The sequence below is a fragment of the Lagopus leucura genome, unplaced genomic scaffold (genome assembly GCF_019238085.1).
Source record: "Lagopus leucura isolate 7727_CA_CO unplaced genomic scaffold, USGS_WTPT01 Super-Scaffold_100002, whole genome shotgun sequence".
NCBI classification, from domain to species: Eukaryota; Metazoa; Chordata; class Aves; order Galliformes; family Phasianidae; genus Lagopus; species Lagopus leucura.
This window is the reverse complement of record NW_024962263.1, coordinates 16012263-16030391: the sequence shown is the minus strand read 5'-3', so window position 1 is coordinate 16030391 and position 18129 is coordinate 16012263. Positions and strand designations below refer to the sequence as shown.

Here is an 18129-nt window from a genome sequence, read left to right as displayed (position 1 = left end):
AGAGAAGAGAAGAGAAGAGAAGAGAAGAGAAGAGAAGAGAAGAGAAGGGAAAAAGAAAAATGGTCACCGATGGCATAAAAATAAGGCCAGAATTCTGATGCCTTACAAAGAGGAGAGAAATTATAGGCAAGATCTCCACAGCACTCCGGAAAATGCTACTGAGGTACTCATACTATGGATGTTTGTAACTCCTGCTGAATAGGTAGAGAGAATATTAGTGTTTTCTTCCAGTGCGGAGGAAATTGAGGAAAACAGTCTTGAATTATAGTGTAGGCATTTTGCATTAAGGAAAGTGGTTTCATTCTTTTTCAGGAAAGGAATAATGGAAAGAATAAAAATACTGAAAATTGCTGAAGAAAGTGACATAGTGATATTCTCTCCCCAAAGGTCTGAAGGGCTAAAATAAAAACTATTACACTACAGAGAGAAATAAAATGCAGCGATTCCAAAACTTCGGTCAAATTAGCCAAATGAATGTATGTGAAAAATGCCATTAAATGTTTTCTTGTCCCATCACTTCCCCTATGCCAGGGAAAGCTGTGTGACTTCTCAAAGTGATAAGTAACTAAACTCTTGTATAATGAGACATTTTTCTTACAAGTAGATGAAGCGCGGAGTTGGAGGAAAGTATTCTGATATTTAGAGCACTTGTGGATTTTAATGTATGCTAAAAGAGGCAAAGAAGCAAGAAAGCAGACATGGATCTTGTTTTATCTGCTACTTTGTGTATGTGGTACCTGAGTGCAAACTGTTCCTTGGTACTGTTTCGCATCCTCTTTGGTATGAGAGCATATTCGTAAGTGTTGACTAAGGAGATAAGACTTACGAATTTTAACAATTTTTAGACATTAATATTCTAACAATACTAAAGAGGTTATGAGATATGGTAGAGAAGTATTTCTTCCTCTCTGAGGCTCCCATCCATAGTCAATACTGAATATTACAGGGAATTTTGTATATTTATGTGAGGGGGGAAGAAGGCACTCTTAAAATACATAGACAAAGAAGCAAAATAGGCTGAAATAAAGGATTTGCTCCATCATCAGTAGTTCTTTTTTTAAAGGGGTATATTGCTATTTTAATTCAGTCAGTCTCTCTTGTTTTAGGAAGTTCATATTTCCTCAGAGAATGTATCTCAGTTAAAGAGAATATAAATAGATAAGGATTCCTATGTAGATCATTTTAGAAGGTCAGATTATTAATCAATACTTATTTTAAACCAAAGAACTCTTTCTCTTTCCTGCTATATTCATGTCCAAATATCTTCAGTATTTTACAAATACACATTATCTTAAAAATTCTTAAAGATTTTGAAATTTTAAATGCTGTATTTCAGCTCCTTAAAATGTCATACACTACACAGGCAATTGATATTCTCCTTTGATATTGATATTAATAAATTTGTTCTGAAATTCCTTTAAACGTTTATGTCATTTGGCCATACAATATAATAAATTACTATAGTATGTAGGGCTTCTGGGTGTAAGCTGACTATCTTGCTGCTGCCCTAATTGAAATGACTGATACTTTAAAGAAATCGTAAGTGACATAATCAGAAGGGGTTAATAACAATAAGAAAATATTTTTATACTAAGTTGATTATAGATAATTTTTGTGAGACCTTCAAGGAATATTTACACTGAAAAGCAATGTCTCATGTTTCTGTAGAAACACAGAAAATTGCCTGAAGATGTGATAAAAAACTAAAGAATTCAAAGGAAATATTTTAAGTAAAAAAAAAAAAAAAAAAAAAGACCAAAAAAGGGAAAGAGAATAGGGAAATACAGAAGAAAAAAAAAAAAGGAGAATTAAATTGCTGAAGAATTCAAGAGGCTAGTTAGAATTCCAAGCAGCTTAGCACAATTGGGGTTCAAGTCAGAGAAGCAAATCAAAGTGAGATTCAGAAACTAAAGATCATTCCTGTCAGATAAACAACATGAAAACAAAAACTTCCTGTTTTAAATTGGGAATGTACAATGCTGCTTAAATTATCAGCAGCTGAAACTGTTCAAAGGAAAATTTATGATCTGATGAAAAAATGTACATTCTACAGAACTATGTGTAAAAATAAGCCTCACATGCAGTCATGGAAAATAAAGAATATATTGATAGCCTGTGTAGACCTGGTGCATATGAAAGCATTGTTTCATTGAGGGACCACAAAGTAAGGAGTTAATTAGAATAATTTCCATCTTTAAAAGTTACAAACCTCTGAATGAAATGAGAGACAATCAGCTGACTTCTAAAAATAAATGCATCTTCTCTTGGTGAAGTTTATTAGGAGAGTGAAGAGATTATTTATTTATTTATTTATTTGCTTGTTTTGTATAGGGAAAGAATATTTTCATCGATTAAAAAGAAACATAATTAAATGATAACTAAATCATCTTAATTCCAAATCTGGATCTCAAGTGATGAGACTAAATATGGCTCTTTTTCCATAATGCTATTAAAAAAAAAAACCAAAAACCAAAAACCAAAAAACAAGGAAAATAAACAAAAAAGCAAGTTGAAAAACTGAATTCTCTACTAAAACAGAGGTGAAGATTTTTGTTAACAGATCAAAGAGAATGCCTTATGTAAAAGACAGGTGGTACAGTATTCAGTAACTCCTTTGCTATTATTTTATCCTAGATGATTTGCTTTTTTATTTCCTAAGTGGTTCTTTTCTATGTTCCTCCTTTCATTTTTTTTTCTTCCCTTATTCCTTGTTACCCTCGTAATTTATTTTTCTTCAATTTTTTTTTTCTTTTTCTATTTCCCTCTCATTTTCCACAGAAGATTCCCTCTCTGATTCCCTGAATTTTGTGCTCCTTTAAACAATCTCTTCAGTTATTTCCTCCCTCATCTTCTCTTCTCATGACCTTCCTAGCTGCAGGCAACTTGACCTCACAGGATGTAGCACTTTATTTTTTATTTATTTATTTATTACTAAGACCACAAGTGAAAGACTCATATACTAATATAGGCCACTGTGCAGAAAGAAAGTGTTAACCCTTCTTGTATCTCAAATGAAAACTCTCTGCTAAAATGCCTTTAAGCAATTGTAAAGTGGAATAGCACTGGCTGCTCCTAATTGAATACTGCTCCTAAGCTTTTCTTGAGAACAAATACTTTGAATTAGAGTCTGGCTAGCAGCTATTAAGCTTGAAACCAATGCAAACCTTCTCTGATAGCTAGAAAAAGGGCTGCTTCTACTTTGGTCCCTGGTATCCTGCTCAGTGAAACCCTCTGGCTTTTCTGAAGCTGAATGTGAGATAGTCCCTCCTGTAAGTTATTCTTTCAGCACAAAGAAAATGAAAGAAACAGAAAATAAGCTATTCTCTGTATTAAGTAGTGGAACTACTTTTGCTCCCGATGATCCATGATTGAAGTAGCATTCCAAATATCTGCAGGGGGGAGCAGAATTTGAGGATTCAGGCAGCACTGTCTTCTGGCTTTAACTTAGCCACTGCCACAAACTCCTTGCTCTTTGCAGAACAGTCAGTCCTTGAAGAATGAATATCAACACCACACTAGGGAGTTCGTGTCCTCACTGTGTATCTGATAGCATACCTGCTTTTGCTTCCAATGAACTTTATCCTATCACAGAAGCAAGGTTTGCCCCTGGTTGTTTCCTACTCGTCTGAGGACAAAATAATGCATGAGTTTGTGTCCCTAAGCAAGAATAATTTTCAAATACCTCTCTTCAACCCCCAGACATGAAGTTAAAAATCCTGTACAGCAATTTGTACTACCTGGAGATTTATGAGTCTATACCAGTTATTAAAATCAAATGCATAATCACTATTCTTGTGGGAGAAGATTCAGAGAGTAGGAGTCATTTAAAATGGCCACAGAAACCAATAAGATACATTGAGGAGATAAGAACTAGATCAAGTTCAATAGGGTATAGGTACTAAATGGTGGCCCTTTGATACATACAATAATTGAGGATTAAAATAAAAGTTAGGATTGCTCACTGTCATTGGTCATCTACCATTTCTAAAAAATGAAGGCACTTCTTCATCTGCCAAAATGGTAACGGGCTCAAAATAGTGTCAGTGTTACTGCAGTGTCCCTGAAATTAACCCTCCCTATCACTCTGAATTCCTAATTTTCCAAGTTGTGCATAAGCACTTTCCTCAATCTATCCAGTACTTTATTATTCTAAGAACTTTCAACAGACTTTATCTGTGTGGAGAGATAAAAATAAGAAGTCTCCGCCGTATCTTTTTTAAGAACTCAATTACCTTATATTTTAATGATAATTTAGTTTTTGTCCTCAATCTTGGCTTTGAAAAACCTTGAATTTAAAAAGGTTTTGGTAGAGAACAGAAGTTGCAGATCAGAAACATTTTCAACCTGAACTACCCCCATTTTGGTTATCGGAAGTGGCATTGCCAAAATGAAGTTTTAAATGAAGGGTTTCAGAAAAGTTTTTTATAAATACATCAGATAAAAAACTGTCACACCCTTTCTTCCACTCTTTCTTACTTCATTGTTTTCTCATTAGCTTCTTTCTTCCTTTCATTAATAAAAATAAACACTACAACAACCCTACTGAGTGAAAACAGATGCAGATAAGTGAATTTGAAGTCTTATTTTACTTATCTATACTTACTTGCATGTAGGTGTCCTCATCTGCTTAAGAAAATGTGATGATTTACGTTTAGTCATTCAACTAATTTACAAGCTATCTTATTTTCCACCCCGGAGAGAATTTTTTAACAACGGGGCATTTAGATTGCTTAAAAATCTAGCAAAGCTGGAATCACTACAGAGAAATAAATGTTCATCACATCTTCCTAAAGAATGGGAAATCATAAATCTGGTGTTCATTTAGAGCAGTGACAAGGGCATGCATTTTGTGAAATCTCTAGCTTTGCTTCTCCAGTTAAAGAACTTGATAAAAACAGAATATTAAGACAGTAAGATATTATTTAGTGTATCTTCTATATTTCTTATACAGTTATGTGGTTTGCAAGAGTAGAAAGCAAGGTTCTCATAAGCAAGTCATTCAGACTAGTGTATGTGGAAAGCCACTTACCATGTACCATGACTTGGATAATAACAGAAGATTGTCTTCATGGTAACTGTTTATGCAGATAACAGGTAGTTCTCTCCTGAAGTTTCTGTTAATCATTAGCAGGTGACTTTAGCAATAAATATCATACAAGAGATTAAGGCTGTGATGTATTGCAAGACTCACATTTTAATTGAATTTGTCCAGGTTTTATTATTAAAAGAGGATGTGAGAATCAAGGATAGATCAGTAAGCTACTGTGGGGAAAAAAGAGAGAGGCAAAAAAAAGTTCTATACAGAGTTCAGGGGAAGGAATGTTAATGAGGTGTTTTGATGTTTTGGAGCTACAGGCTTTCAACCATAGTCACTCACTTTCCCTTTCTTCCTTTCCCTGGTGGTTTCTGGTTTTGCTCGACATAGGATATGCATCTGGCTCTGCACTCTTCTCTGTGGTACAATTAATGCTGGCTTTGCATGCCAACTTTCTTTGTCTCAAAATCACTAGGGAGAAAGAATGCTAGAGTAATTCTTTTATGTCATTTAATACAATAGTCTTCTTCACAGGATTTAGTTTGCAAGCAATTATCTTCACTGTACATCATTAGGTTCCAACCAGCTCCAGTGCCCACTCTGTAAAATACTGTCTTGCCATTCACTGTGTCAAGCCTCGATTAATCCAAGAAGCATGCTTCTGTAATAGGTCCTGATGCAGTGCAAAATACTTTAATGGTAAGATTCACAGATTTTGCTTCACATTCTTCTTTTCTGTGCCTTTGTGTAAGTGATGCAACAGTTCATGAGGCAGATGTATATGTCAACACAGCAGCAGCAAAGCAGGCCCTGAAGACCATGAATAGAAGCAGTACTGCAATGTAATACTATATCAGTGGGATATTTACTTTTCTTCAGCATGCTTCTGGAATGCTTAAGATTTAAAATCTTTCTCTACACAAAAACCATGATATATAGTCTTTGCAGGGAGGGAGAAATAGTGAAAATCTCCCCTCTTCCTTCCTGGTTTCCTTCACTTTATTCTCGTCATGATAAGACCAAGGGTGAGAATCTAGGACAGAGGAAGAGAAAAGGCTGCATGTCTTCTTCCTAAAACATTTTCTCAGTGGACTTTTCTCCCTTACATCTCAGAGTGGAAAAGGGCAGTGACACAGTGGAGCAGATTACAACTCTTCCAAAATAAACTGAAATTCCTGCATTTCCGTTCTGATTCTTCATAGATGCAGCACTGCAACCTTTTTTACTTTTGTTATAAAAATAGAGACTGCCTTCTATTATTTGCTGTTTATCAATTATCAATTCCATTTCTTTTATTGTGGGAATATTTAATCATTATTTTTTCCTTTACTTGTTTGCACATCTGGATAATCTCCATAGCAACTGATGCATGCCAGGTGTCTGTTCAAAAGAATGCTATCCTCCCAGTCTCTCTCAGTAAATTCATCACATTAATTGCCAGGCAGATATTAAAGAAAACCCAAGAGTGAATAGCAGATGAAAAAGATATATATCTTACTTGAACCAGTATAACCAATTTCTGTATCATATGCAATGGATGAAATGTATAAATCACACGGGTGTGATATAGATTGATATGCAAAATAATAGAACTGCAGCATTAGTTGGAAAGTGGAGAAACTCATGCTTCAGAAAAAGTCCTGCTAAACGTACTAGCCTAAGATTGCATGCTGACAGCAGCTACTTTATTTATTTGCTTAATTATACTAAGGTAACATTAAGTTGTACAGTTAAGAATTCGAATATCAAGGAAATAAGATAATGAGGTGTTAAAACCCGTATTAATCCTGTAGTTCTCGCACTGAATTTTTACACATATTGAATTTCAACCATATATTTATATATTGTATATAAATATATATTTTCTCAAAAAATGGGAGTTTTGAATGCACAGAATTATTTCTTCTTTAGAATTCTAAAGGCAAGTGTATTTCCCCTTCCTGTTCAAGATATGAGAAAATAAGAAAATAGAAAAGAAATTATTACACTGAAAGATTCAGTATTGTCAGAATTACATAAAAAGAACATCTTTGTCCCCTTATGACAGATAATCTATTAATTTCTTTTTTTTAGCATCTAATATTCAAGAACATCTCACCTGAAACTGATAAAGTACCAGTGCTCAACATTTGCAATTATTCCTATAAGCGTTTACTGACCAAATATCAAGTCATTTAAGCTGCTTTATGTCATGCTTATTTTTGAGACCAGTTTGTTTTTAAGACTCTTCAGAATATTTTAAGATAATAATATAATTGCTCATCTCCAATCTCCTTTTGAAGTATTTGTTGGTCTATCAACAAGAATTTACTGTATTTGATCATGAAAAAGTTTTGCAACTAATATCTCAGGAACACTTAGATATGAAATTTTGTTGCAGTAAATAATCACATTTCTGTTCTGAAGCTATTTATTATAGAAACATGGAAGCATGGAATATTTAGAGTTGAAAGGAAATTTTAATATCATCTTGTCCAACTTCTCTGCAATGAGCAGGGATATCCACAGTTAGATCAGGTTGCTTAGAGCCTGGTCCAGCAGGGCTTTCTAGTCTGTTATTAGTAAATGAAGTAAGTTCATTCTCTCTTTCCCTTTCCCTTTACACCTCAATAGTGCTTTCTGCTTCTCTCTCCCTCTCCTTTTTATTTTCCCCTTCATATTGTGCCAGTGAACTAAGTTGCACACTTACACTTAGAGTTCACGTGAAAAGGTGACTTTGTAAAAGAACTACGCAGTTTGATGAAGGATCATAAATGAAATTGAAGTACTTTTTCTTATGTCCTCTGCTCCTTAAATAAAAATTAATGTAACATGTTACTGTGTGTATATAGAATAGCAGCAAACTGCTGCTAATACTCTCCATACATATTCTTGAAAATTAAAATATCATTTTAAGAGTTACATAATATGCTTCTGTTTTGGGGTTTTTTTTTTTAAGTTTTAAAAATTTGTACTTATTTTTGTTACATAAAAAGAAATTTTATTTTTATTTATTTATTTATTTTTCCTGAGGAGTCATTACATTGAAGAGACTAAAAAATCTCTTTGGTCACTTGAATATTCTCACTTAAAAGAAAAAGGATTTTCTCCCAGTCATAGCTTCTACAGTCTGTGCAACGCCTCTTGTTTATCTTCTCTTTGTATAACACTGAGAGTTATGATAGTATGAGCATGGGGGATTTCTCCTACTGATGAAATCAGGCCAGATTTTTTCCAAAGTTATGGCAGGCAAGCTACTTGTCATAAAATTATTAAACAAAGCTACTCCACACTTATTACAGCATAAAAATATTTATATGGGTAAAACTTTGAAATATCCAAGACACTAGCAGGGAGAATCTCTTGAGATTCTGTCCTGAAGTGTTAAAGGGTCCGGGAAAACTGGACTGTCCTCCAGAAGGAAGTTTTAAAGGCACAGGAGCAGATAACATGAGCCAAAGGGAAGGAGGACTGGTGTGGATGAACTAGGAGCTTTTTCAAAGGGTCCAGGGGAAAAATAGTCTACCTTCTGTGTAACAAGGGACAGGCAAATCAGGAGAGTACAAAGAAGCTGTTAGGATATACAGGGAGAAAATAAAAAATGAAAGAACCCAGCTTGAACTCAACCTGGCCACTGTAGTAAAAGAGAAAAATGTTTTTTAAAAATAAATTAACAATAAGAGGAAGGCTAAAGAGAATCTCCATTCTTTTCTGGATGCAGCAGGGAACATGACCTCCGAGGATAAGGAAAAAGCTGAGGATCTCAATGCCTTCTCTACATCTATCTTTAAAAGATGAGTTATCCTCAGGGTACTCTACCTGTGACCTGGAAGTCTCAGATGGGGAGAAGAATAAACACACCAACATTCAGGTGGAGACAGTTAGAGATGTACTACTCCACCTGGACTGGCCCACCTGAGGGGTGCTGAGGTGGAGGTAATTGCAAGTCACTTCTCTCCGTCTATGAGTGTTCCTAGTCAACTAGAGAGGTGTCAGAGGATTGGAGGCTTGCCAACGTAACTTCCATCTGCAAGAAGGATAGTAAGGAGGATCTAGAGAACTAGAGGCCTGTCTGCCTAACTTTGGTGCCAAGGAATGTCGTGGAACAGCTCGTCTTGAGATCACATGGCATGTGTGGGACAACTGGGGGATCAGACCCAGCCAGCATGAGTTCATAAAAGACAGGTCCTGCTTGACCAATCTCATCTCCTTCTATGACCAGGTGACAAGACTGGTGGATGAGGGAAAGGTTGTTGAAGTAGTCTACATAGACTCCAGCAAATCCCCTGACACTGTCTCCAACAGTACTCTTCTGGAGAAGCTGGCAGTTTGTGGCTCGCATCAATACACTCTTTGCTGGATAATGAATGTACTGGGTCTTTCCTAGAGAGTGGTGGTGAATGGAGTTAAATCCAGATGGGGATTGGTCAAGAGTGGTGTTCTCCAGGGGCATGTCTTGTTCAATATCTTTATTGATGACCTGAACAAGAGGATTGAGTACACCTTCACTAAGTTTGCAAATGACACCAAGTTGGGAGGAAGTGCTGATCTGCTAGAGGGTTGGAATGCCCAACAGATGGGTCCGAACAGGCTGGATCACTGGGCTGAGGTCAGTGAGATGAAGTCCAACAAGATCAAGGGCCGGGTCCTGTGCTTTGGACACAACAACCCCAGGCAATGTTATGGGCCTGGGGCAAAGTGTCTGGAAGACTTTGCAGAGGAAAGAGATGGGGGTGTTGGGCAACACTTGGCTGAACATGGACCAGCAGTGTGGGCAGGAGGCCAAGAAAGGCTACATTGTTTTGGTGTATATCAGAAATAGTATTGCCAACAGGAGCAGGGAAGTGATAGTCCACCTATACTCATTACTGGTGAGGCTGTACCTTCAGTACTATGTTCTATTTTGAACCCCTCACTACAAGAAAGACTTTGAGGTCCAGGAGCATGTACAGAGAAGGGAAAAGAAGCTGGTGAAAGAACTGGAGCACAAGTCTTATGAAGAGCAGGTGAAGGAACTGGGATTATTTAGTCTGAAGAAAAGGAGGCTTAGGGGAGATAAGTTGTAAGGGAACCTTCTCAAGTTGCGTCAGGGGAGATTAATATTGGATATTGAGAAAAAATTATCTGAAAGAGGGTTAGGCTCTGGAATGGATGCCCAGGGAGGTGGCTATGTCACCATCCCTGGATGTTTTCAAGAAACACATAGATATGGTATTAAGCAACATGGTTTAGTAGGCAATGTAGGTGGTAGGTGGATGGTTGAACTAGATGATCTTAGAGGTATTTTCCAACCTTAATTCTATGATTCTAGATCACATAGAAATAAGGTTTTAATCCTCAAACTGTCCCAGAATATAGATTATCAAGTATGGAGGTAGCTCAGATGCACTTTTATTTGTAGTATTGCTGCTCTTGATTGCAATGTAAACAGCTTTTATTTGGCCTTTACCCAGGATATGTAATGGAAGAAGACTAAATTTTTGTTCTGTATTAACACTAGAAGTGGACAGTATTGCCCATTATACGCTACATAGGCCATGCATAAAATGATCTAATGCATTATAAATTTGCTAGATGTAATTTAAATTGTAAGGAAGTGCTCAATACAATTTTAATGAAATTCTAAACATTAAGCTGACTCAGAATAAACCTTAACATTCAACCCAGTTGTTCTCTTTAAGTACAGCATTGGAAAGAAGAAATTATTTTTTAGCTTTCATTCCTTATCTCCTTGCATAAATGAGGGAGTCCTGTACAAGATCTATTATGATACTATGATAACTAATAATTACCTTTCTGAAGCAAAATACAAATATCTTAAAAAGCTGCTATTGTGTAAAACATATCATGTAGCATCTAACAAATAGCCTTGAGGGCCTTCATAATTACTGTCAGGGATATTAGTACTGACAGATTTGATGTGTTTGCTACAGAATAAAAAGGAAATATTGATGATTTGGTTAACAATTTCTCATATTTATTTACACATTTGACAAACACAGCAACTTTTGTGTTACAAGAAAGATCTACTTTTGTTACCTTTCAAATGCAGATGGATGGTTCAATCCAATCTGTTTTATTTACTAACAGGAGAGCACCTGACATCCTCTGGAAAGAAGCTTGTAAGTCTTTAAGCAGCATAGAGTTATTTCTGAAGAGGTTTCCAATTATTTGTTGAAATAATATCAAAGATAAACAACCCAGAGTTCTCAGAATTATTTTTATGTCAATGAGCATAAAAAGACTTTTCTATCCTGTATAGTTTTCTGGATCATAGAATCATAGAATAATAGAATTCCTCACGTTGGAAAAGACCTTAAAGATCATCAGGTCCAACCACAACCTAGCCATACTACCATAACTCTAACAACCCTCTGCTAAATCATGTCCCTGAGCACCAAACAGTTTTAAACACATTCAGGAATGATGAATTTTCCTTAGGAAAATATAAAAATATAAAAAATATAAAGCATACCAGCTTGATTTAATTAATATTTTGTGCAACCATTACAGCACTATTTCCACTTACAGCTTATTTTCCACTTTTTTTTTTTTTTTTAATATTTCTTTTTGTACTGTTGTCAGATTAAATGAACTCAAACTTTATTGCACTGAAATATTGCAGTGACAATTGGACTAGTTCATATTTCCACAAGATTTAAAACCACTTTGTTTTTTGATTTTGGATTTCTGTAGCAATCAGATTTTTGTCTCTTTCCTGTGTAAAAAGATGTTCAAGGGACTAGTAGACTGTTATTTTAAATCAATGGTTTCTTCAGTACTTCTTGCCCTACTGATATCAGCCAGAATCTGTTTCTAAAACATAACAGAAGTAAAAGCATGTAAAGGCAGTCACATCTTGAAGACAGTTGATCTGTGACCATGTACAGCCTCTGTGGATGTAAGCGCACCTCTGTAGTGCACTTCCCCCTGGTCCAGGTGGCCTGCTTTCAGCTCCCTCTGACAGATTGCAGCTCTGACCTCAGGGAGACACTCAGCTTCATGTCTGCAAAGCAGAGACTGTGGGGACTGGAAGGTATATTGGGATGGCAGAAGTAATGACCATATAAATTCAGAAAATGAACATATTCTGCAGATGCTGGATTCTGTGATTCCTGCTTTCATTTTCTTTTCTCAACATTAAATATTTCATTCAAAGTTAACAAAACTAACTGGTTGCAGTAGTTGTATGACCACTTGTATTTAAGTTTTATAGTGGTTTGCAATGAGGTATTTACATGTTTTTTTTCTGTTTTCAAATGTTTCTTTTCTCACTGCATTCTACTTTCTTTTCTAATATCTTTGTCATTCCATTTCTTTTATATATTTTTCTCCTTTTTATTTGAGCAAAAATACCTGTAACAAGTAAATAATAGAATTTGTCAGGGTTAACCGGATTTGACCGGGTTAACCGGGCAGTTGATTGCTGCCTATCTTCATGGTCATCAGCTGAATAGAAGAAAATATCAAAAATATTGATGAATCCACAGATCAGAAATCCTAACTCCTGATGAGTTGTAAATAGTATTCTTCAAATAGTTAGTACAGACTATGTTAATCAACCTTTCCACCATGAAGGGATCTAAATCTGAGACTCAGAAGTATGAACTGGACTTAAGCAAGCAGAGAATAGATATTTTTCATGTACCTAGATCTTCCTTTTACTTTCAAAAGTATGAAAATAAAGTTTTAATTTCAGAAGTATGCTATGATTAGTTAAACATAATGCAAATTATTGTTTCCTTCAGTACAGTAACATTAACTGAGCCCTGATGCATGACTTTGATTAGATAGTAGAATAATATTTTGTGGCTCGAGTTACCTTTGCTGTACTTCCAAATGGGTCCGTACTCTGTAAAGAGAGATCTTATTGATTATATTTAAGCTAATAGAAGAAAGGATCACCAAAAAGGTCATTATAATGTGATGCAATTTGGCACATTACTGGGGTGTTCTCTTAGTACATAATTTACATTATGGTATATTCAGACATATTTCAGAAGGTAAAATTGAGGGAATTTAATTGTAATAATGAATTATAGAAATTTAAAGAAGAAAGCATGAATGATTGCTGATTCTATTATTTGCAGACCTGGAATAGTCTTGTCTAGATTGCTTTTTGGACCTGGAATATCATGGAAATAAAACCCACAGAAATATTTCTGCTATGGTACTATTAACAATATACAGAAGCATTGGCAGTAGATGTTAGACTCAGAAACTGTGGCAAAGGCAATTTTGAAATGAAAGTGTAATTTTCCTTTTCAAAAATGTGAAGAAATGAGCTAAACATGTCCTGTCAAAATGTTGAGAATTATGCTATTTTCTACCTTCTCCTAAATTGCTGAGAGCTCAGCCTGTACATTAATAAAACACAGAATCACATTATCCAGGCATTTCCCTGTTCTTGAGCTAAACAGAAACTTTACAGTGTGACAAAGGAGCAAGCAGAGCTCCTTAATATTGTACCACCTCATCCTTCCCTCATAACTTTAGGACTGAGTCCTGCAGGGACGTGCACAGGTTTAGCTTTATGCACTGTGTGTTATTCCTCTGATTTGATAGGAAACTGAAATCCTGTTACATTAAAAGAAAAGCCTTTTTATTCTTTCAGATGGGACTTGTCATCTGATAAAAAATTCATGAGTGAAAATAAGTTTACTTCACAGAAGCCAGGAATTATTTTGGTTATTTGGTTATTTGGTTATTTATAATTATTTGATTTAAAACATGTGAATTCCCCAAACACTTTGATTCAGTAATTTTTACTCTTGGCAACTTTGTATATTCCCCATATGTCCAGTCCTAAAAACCTGAAAAATAATCTGACCTTTTATTTTTCTGAAAGTGGCACAATGGCGCTTGCTTTGTATATTCAAGAGAACAAAGGTTTTGACCATAAGCTTCAGGTAAGCTAACATTCTTGACACTCAGAAGTAGTACTTCTCTATTGCCAGACCAATCCCCAAAATAAGATGAATCCTGCTCAGCTTCAAGTACAGACCCAGGATAAAATCAGTAACCATAGGAACCCAGCACAGATCTTCTGAATAAAACTTAGGGAAAAATACATCCTGTCACATCAGGTAGAAAATGAATATGAAGGATAAGGACAGTGGACATTACAGTACAGTGGTTTGTGATTTAAACTTCCAATTACATTTGTCAAAAGTAAAATCTGTGCTTTTTTTTTTTTTTTTCCCTTTAAAACTAGCTTGAAATTCTGTAAACATCTCTACCCTTTCCATTCTTCATTTTACATTTCAAAAAGAAGACTGACACACTCTATTGATTTCTCAGGAGAGAAAAGGTGAAAAATCAAATTACAACTAAAATATCTTTTGATGGGTATTATAATCACAGAATCATCTAAGTTGGAATAGCCATTCAAGATCATCAAGCCCAACTGTGTTTTTATACTAATGGTATGGAATCTTTTCCAAATCCTTTTTGATGTTCCTGAGCTATTACACTGTCTTACCTTCTACTTTGCAGAAAGTTGGTTTTGTGTGTAAAAAATTTTATGATTCCCAAACTGGAGAAGTAAGACAGCTACAAAACAACAACTTTCAAAGGTCTAGTTTATGCTGATCTAGAGAACTGAAAGGGACATCTACAAAAAAATATAACAATGGAACAGGAATCTATAATTCTCAAAATCCTGCAAGGAAGGTCAGGAAAACAAAAGGAACTGAAGTATTTTTTTTTAAATCTATTAAAAAAAGTAATAATAGAAATAAAATAATAACAAATGTAACCCAAAAACTAAAAGCCATGTATACCTGCTGTGAAACAGAAGCCTATTTATAACTAATGCACACACACACAAAAATGAGCTAAATTATGTGCTTGAAAAGTGTCCTTGTTTTATCAAGGTTTGTGGTTTTCACAGGATGGACGCAAGAATAAGCTGTTTTCTTCTTTGCAATCAACCTTATTGTGAAACAAAGCTCACAGAAAAAGGAAAAAAAAAAAAGGAAAAAAAAAGACCAGGAATTCTTTGAGGCTCATCTAAAAACTTTCACCCACACTGAGGGAGGTGTCTCAGAAAGTAACACAGCTGAGCAGCACCACGCATCAAAGAAGTATGCAGCTTCAGAGCAAGTGAGCAAAGAATCGAAGAGAGCTTAGACGTCAGATTTGGCATTTAGAAGAGAGATTAACACTGAATAACAGTTATGGGTTTTTTTTTCAGCTGATTTTTCTATTTGTGCTCATATTCCTTTAACTGACAAGGTTCCCTTCTCATTTTCAGAGCTGCACAAAATGAGACCAATAACGTGTTCTACAAGAAGACAAGCTACAAACATGTTTCCTTGCTCTCTCACTGCATGCTAGCAGTTACAGGAGGGGGAGTTGTCTGTAAGGCTGGTTCATGTCACTTCAGTTTGTTCATACTGCCAAAATACACAAAGGGACGTAAGACTGCTATTGGGACAGAAGAGAACCTCAGTGAATATTTGATGTAATGCCACCATATGGGCCTATAGCTGGTTTGTTTCTGGGTTCTTTTGGGATCTCATACTTTTGGTTCATGTATGCACAGTGCTTCACACATAGCTGCAGATTTCCATCACTAGACAACTGCCTCACCCCTTCCCTCAGCCCTGGTGGGTTCCTGGGACCAATACAAGAAGACATAGCCCCAGGAGTGAGCTATGAAGATCTGCACCTCTTAGGTCTGTAAACAGGGATGACTGCTTGATGGTGTGTGGCAGCACCAGCTGTCTTTTAATTTGAGAACCCATTTTTATTTTTATTTTTTTTTTGTAATGCCAGCTGTTTTCTCTGTGAAGCTCGCTCGAGTATTTACTTATTTATATTTTTAAATCTATTTTACACTCATGTTTGTTTTTCTCTTGACGGGGAGAACTGCTTAAAGTGAAAGTTTCACAGTCTGCATCTCTAATAAAATTTTTTTTTTTCACTTCTAACTCTCTCTCAGAATACATTTGTCATATTCTCTTATGTTTACATGTATCTTTTTAAAAGCTCTCTCATTATGTTAGATATTTCCCCTTGGTTAATTTTATTTTGTACGAGACACTTTCCACAATTTTTAGGATAAAAACTTTGTTTTTCTGTTTCCTAAAGAACTGCCTTGCTAAATAATTATTGCAAAGCCTAACTAAAAACAAAACAAAACAAAAAAAAACCATATCAGTTAACACTCCTGCAATAGCATGGAGTGTTGGGAGAACACTGCTATCAGTCTTGCTATCACATTGATTTAATTGCCTAAGTAAACAACATCATGAAAAAAAGGTGTTTCTCTTGAAGTAAAATTGATGGTGAGACTTTAACTCTTCTGTATTTTGTGAGCTTAGTCAGTAGAGGTAAAGAATGTTGACTGAGGAAAAACAGATAATCACAACATTTGCTTTGTAGGCAGAGCCACAGCTGCATTTCATTGCAGGGGGTCACTGATACAAGTGCAAATTGGAGTAATCCTTAAATTATTCCACAGAATATGATGAATGTTCATGTATAGAGCATTACTGAAATTAAGAGAGTGCTATTGTGAAATTTTTATCACAACTGCAGAACAAACTTGACTTATGTACTGAAGAGTACATTCATATTTAAGAAAAGGTGGTGAAGAATTTGCAGATGTGAAGGCTATTGACTAAGAGCAAATAATCGACTGCAAACAGAAAGTTAGATTTAAAAGTACAGCAATTTTGCAGCACGTGTTATGGCTAACACCATACAATACCTTCCTTGCCTGTATTTCAGATAAAACTATGCATTAAGGACAATATTTTAAAGAGTTTTCCTCTTACATGTCTGAAACTTAAGACAAAATGGAGTGCACATACAGTACTTCATTCCCCATGCTATGTCTAGAATGATTTTAGCAGATGTTTCTGCTTTTAGTTGCAGGACAACTTAATGAACCATCTTTTCCTTTCCCTTTTCATTCTCTTAAGAGCAAATTCACTCATGAGCAAAATCTTTGCCATACTTTGGAAATCAATTCTGCATGTTTCACCCGATGTTTTCAGCACAGTTATACAGTAGAATTTGTGGTCTCTCTACATTATTTATGAAAATATTTTAATAATTTAAATAAATGTAAGATTTGAAATAGTATGACCAGCAAGAAGACCCACTTTCTGTGATCTTAATTGCAAGACAAGTCTTTGTCAAAGCTGTTACATGTTGTATCTTACTCTCTGTTATCCAGAGCAGAATAAAGATGGGTCCATGAATTATAGCAGTAATTTTTAAGTGGTGCTGAAAGTCACTGAGATCAGTAAGATGAAGACTGAAATGAACAAAAGGGAATATATCTCACATGACCCAGACCTCCTCAGATAGTATAAAAATATTTGTGGTTATTTTTACTTTAGTGGAGTCTCCCTTACTCACAGAAGTTTCGGAACAAGTATGTGTTATGACTGGAGGCAGATGTAATACCATCAAAACCAAATCTTGAGGTCTTAACAGAAAATAATGCTGTTGCTTGTCATTGTTCATATAAAATGTGATGAGCAAAGAAGTTCTTCATCTCTTTTTGAAACACTGCATAGACTTTCAGATAAAGTAAAATTGCAAACATTTTTATTTGCAAATTTACAGATGCTGGTGGACACAATAGGATTTCCACAAGGTTTCAAAACTGACTAAAAATGAAATTAATGAGAGTTAAATATATGATTTGTTTAGGTATTTTCTGATTATTCTAGTACTTATCTTTCTCAAGAGTTACATACTGACTCCAGTTAAAAGCTGGTTTAAGATGTTATCCAACAGAGGACAGATATTTAAGTGTGAAACAGATTAACTTGAGAAAAATTGTACAGAAAGTGATCAGAGCACACATAAAAAATTTTAAGCAAACATTTTGCTCCTGATCTGTTATAAATTCTCCCAGTCTAAAGAGGAAATCTAGCTGACTGAAAGGGAAGAAGGTTTTTCTAACATTTTAAGAACTAGGTAAAGTAAATTCAGTAGAGAGTGGGAACTAATTTTTAGCAGATTAAAATAATTTGTGGAATACAGAAGCCAGACACAGCTGGGAACAGGCTGCATGATTACTGCAGAATGTCATGCAGATACACACTGTGCTGACTGCATATCAATGGGGAGAGAAGATGGTGAGGTAACCCAGT

General features: G+C 35.3%; 1 long non-coding RNA gene across 1 annotated transcript in view; it reads right to left on the bottom strand.

Moving 5' to 3' along the window:
- LOC122178505 overlaps nucleotides 1-5240 on the bottom strand; it is a 46876-nt gene extending 41636 nt beyond the window's left edge. Inside the window, exon 1 of the long non-coding RNA XR_006178356.1 lies at nucleotides 5030-5240. This is a non-coding gene — a long non-coding RNA (uncharacterized LOC122178505). The remainder of the gene's footprint in view (nucleotides 1-5029) is intronic.
- Between the last annotated feature and the right edge of the window lie 12889 nt (nucleotides 5241-18129).